Genomic DNA, 4,488 nt, shown 5'->3' on the forward strand with positions numbered 1-4,488 from the left:
ATAGTTCCAAGGAATCCGAATGTAGTCCAGTCTGTGCCGTTACCACCGCCAGTGCTAGGACCACAACCTCCACATCCAAGGATTACCCCAATAAACCAGATGGGTTGTGAGTCACATAGTGCATGTGGGGATTATGAAGAGGAGATAGACCCCACTGTTCCATACGGGATTGATACGTTTGAAATGATTCCCCAGTACTACATGGAGGATCATTTCGGGCAAGTTAAGCCTGTATATCAAGCGGCTGCTCTTGCCACAAGGGGGCAAAACCTTAATACCTTGGCGAGGAGACCACCTCTTCAATGCTACGAGTGTGGTGGACCACATCGTGTAGCAGAGTGCCCTAATAGGCTACAGAAGATCTCTACTCAGATGCAACCAAATCAAGCGGGCACATCGGGAATGCCGGTACTTACATGTAATCGTTGTGGCATAGATCATTTGATCGCTCAATGTCCACATAATCCTAATGCACCCAAGATTACGCCATTGAATTTGGTTGAGGTCACCAACCAAGCACGAGGATCCACACCCATTGTACCCGCGAATGTAGTTACACGGTCAATGCTTCAAAATCAAAACTACATTCTTGAAGAGAGGGATACTGCCTCAATCGCTCAGGCAAAGAAAAAGAAAACACGACGGAAGAGATCGCTTAATGCCACGAGCTCCAAGCCCAGTTCAAAGACTAACATAGGGACAGGAGACGACCCCGTGTATATGAATGATCCTGAAGACGATTCTGATTCAATAGAAACCATGGGGACCAAAGCCACTACCTTAAGGGAGGAACCCACTCGGGAGCTCAACGAAGGAGAATCAAGCGAGTACATAAATAAGGGGAAACAGAAGGAAACTTCCTCGACCCCACAACCAAGTCAGTTAATGCCCTCTCGACCTCCCAAACTGACTGAGACTTCCCAAGACAAGCCACGTGGGCCAAAAACCCTCAAGAAAAAGATTGGTACTTACCCAAACCCAGTTGAGGAGATTGAACAAGTGCAACACTTAAGGGGTTTGGTGGAAGAAACACAAAGAGAACTGGAACCAAACCCGAGAAAAGTCAAAATTCCAGATACAGTGTTTCCTACGCAAGTTCAGCCTCACAGGAACCATAAACCGTTAGCGATACCTAGTATCATTCGGGAAGAAAGTGAGGATAGGACATCCGGAAGTGGGCAAACACCCTTCTTGCTGGAAAGAATGTTTAGTGAGGGAATGCCTGCCCCCATTGAAGAGGAAGTGATTCCATCTTCACCAGTCCCTAGTCAAGGGGCGATGTCTCGAAAAGTACCATTGAATGTGTCTAAGCTAATGGATTTCATGTCCTCTGAGATCAGAACCACGATCATATCCAAATTATACGGAGATCCTGAGCTATTCTTAGCTCTTCGGGCATTTCTCAATGGAGAACTAAAGGCGGGGCTACCACAATTTGCAAATATGGATAGACCCGACACGCTTCAAGATGAAGGGGAGCATTGGGATCTACAACCCAACTTAGATGAAGATTCGGTCGTTGAAATACCTGTGAACAAGTTGGGACAGTACTTTGAAGGTGATGAATCTAATGCCACCCTCCCCATTACTACCAAGGGATTAACTCTAAAGGGAATCCTTGATGGTGGTGCTGGAGTGAGCATTGTGACTAAAAACTGTTGGGAATCCATGGGAAGACCTCACCTCGAAGTCACAAACATAGTGGTTAAGATGGCAAACGGAACCATAGCTAAACCTATTGGAATGTTAAGGGACCTTAAGATCAAGGTCCTGGGATACAAGGTAAAACATACCTTCATTGTAATGGATTTCTCCAAGCATCCTATGTCATATCAAATGATCTTAGGACGTCCTTTCATGAGGGAAGCACAAATGGTGCATGACTGGTCGAAAAACCATGTCTATCTACAATTCCAGGACTCTGTCATTCGAGTTGATCTTGAGAATGGTCGTGCACATCCTTTAGGAAGCAAAGTTATCATTGATAATCGATCGGATACCACTATTCACTCCGCCCCATTAAGATATTGCTATACATGCAAAAAAGAGACTGATGATGGGAAAGACTCTCCTTACATGGATGTCCTGCCAGGTATGACTGAGTCGGATAACGTGGATTGGGTACACCTAGCGGCAACCATAGACACATGGGGGAATAGAGGCACAAGTTGGGTAACACCTGAGGGGCAAGATATGCCACCGTTAGTGCCAATAAACATGATAGGTGTTATGCACTTGACTCCTGATGGCGAGAACGTGGCAAACTCCACTGACACTAAAAGTAGCGAAGACTCTGACCAATGCAACTCTGAGTATGAATCTCAAGAAGAAACTGACCCTGAGCCTGATGGGGAAAATGAATCAAATATTCACCCAAATGTGGAAGCAAGGTGCTCAAGGCCTAGGACAGTGGCCTCCTGCAGTTCATCCGAAAGTGAAGATCGACCAAGTGAGTCCGAATCTGATAGAAACAAAAATCAAAAACTTGGTAAGAAGAAAACGAAACATAAGCGCCAACGCTATCGAGCTAATGTACGAACTGCAATAAACAAGGAAAGATCCACTGCAGAATGGCTTAGTTATGTAGGAGCCATTGATGCTCATCGGAAGATAGCGGATAATTGGGGACAATACCTCCAAAGTGTTATGTGGTGTATTCCGCAACCTCATGACGTCGCCCAATTAGAAATCGAAGAGAAGCCGAAACTAAGTCGTACTGCAAGAAGGCGGCAAAACCAAGAGTTGGCTCAACAACAAAAGGAAGCGGAATTGAAAGAAAAAAGTCTGGCACAACAGGAACCAGTAGACTTACACCCCGCACCCGAGCATTTCAAATCATTCACCACAGGGGAACGTAAAGTAGTCTACACAAAAGCCCAACGAACGCCTACCAATGGGAGTAGTGGTGTCTACGATGGCCCTGCGGTAGTTAAGGAGATAGACTTAGCAGATCTAGGTGAGGAGTCTAAACCAGTTTTTATTGCTCAAGACCTCACCAAGGCGGAAGAAGCTGCACTTACGAAGCTTCTTAAAGAATTCAAGGACATATTTGCTTGGACATATCATGATATGAAGGGTGTTCCACCCTCGGTGGTGCAACACACGATTCCAATGATTAGCACTGCTAAACCAGTCCAGCAACGTCCCTACCCAATGAATCCTAAGTACGCAAAGATTGTACAAGAGGAAATTGAAAAGCTGGTAAAATGTGGATTCATATATCCTATTGAGCACTCAGAATGGGTATCTCCGATAGTCATCGTACCAAAGAAGAATGGGAAACTTAGAGTGTGCGTTGATCTCAAAAAGGTTAATGCGGCCACCAGAAGGGATCATTACCCCTTGCCGTATTCTGAACATGTGCTTGAAAGAGTGGCAGGCAAGGAGGCATATAGCTTTTTAGATGGGTACTCGGGTTACAATCAGATCACAATTGCAGTCGAGGACCAAGCTAAAACAGCATTTATCACGGAGTTTGGAGTGTTTGCCTTCCGCGTCATGGCTTTTGGCTTGACCAATGCACCTGCAACATTCCAACGATTGATAAACACGGCCTTTAAGGAATATCTAAGGGACTTCTGTGAAGCTTTCTTAGATGATCTTTGTGTTCATTCCTCTTGGGACGAGCACTTGATGTGTTTACGAAAAATATTTGAAAGGTGTAGATTATATCGCATCTCATTGAATCCTTTCAAATGCCAATTCTGGGTTAAACACGGAGTTATCTTAGGGCATATAGTGTCCAAAAATGGGATTTCCACAGACGAGAGTAAAATCAAGGTCATTCTGGAACTGCCACCACCCACCAACTACAAGGGAGTCCAACGCTTTATGGGCCACGTTGGTTATTATAGAAGGTTTATTCTCTTCTTCGCCGAGATAGCTCGACCATTGTATAAGCTTCTCATCGAGTTTATTTGGACCGAAGAATGTGACCGTGCCTATGAGCTATTAAAGAAGGCCTTGGCGAGTGCTCCAATCTTGAGAATGCCTAACTGGGATTTACTCTTCCATGTGCATATTGATGCATCAAACTTTGCTATTGGGTGTGTGTTGACTCAACCTGGAGAACACAAGCTAGACTACCCCATTAGCTTTGCCAGTCGCCAGTTGAACGATGCTGAGATGAACTACACCACTACGGAGCGAGAAGGGTTGGCAATGATATATGCAGTAAGAAAATTTCGTTATTACCTCCTTGCCACCAAGTTTGTTTTCTATGTGGATCATCAAGCATTGTTGTATCTGGTAAACAAACCATGCTCCACAGGAAGAATCACACGATGGCTATTGATTCTTCTTGAGTTTGATTTCACGGTTGTTGTGAGACCTGGCAAGAAACATGTTATGGCTGATCATTTGTCTCGCATACCCAATGGTGAGGCTCCTACAGGGGTTGATGATGACTTACCTGACACTTCCCTGTTCATGGTGGAGACAATGCCTGAATGGAGTGAGAAGATTGTTAACTTTTTGGTTAATGGCTTT

The sequence above is a fragment of the Cibotium barometz genome, chromosome 4, assembly GCF_041138505.1.
Source record: "Cibotium barometz isolate CiBa-2024 chromosome 4, ASM4113850v1, whole genome shotgun sequence".
NCBI lineage: Eukaryota > Viridiplantae > Streptophyta > Polypodiopsida > Cyatheales > Cibotiaceae > Cibotium > Cibotium barometz.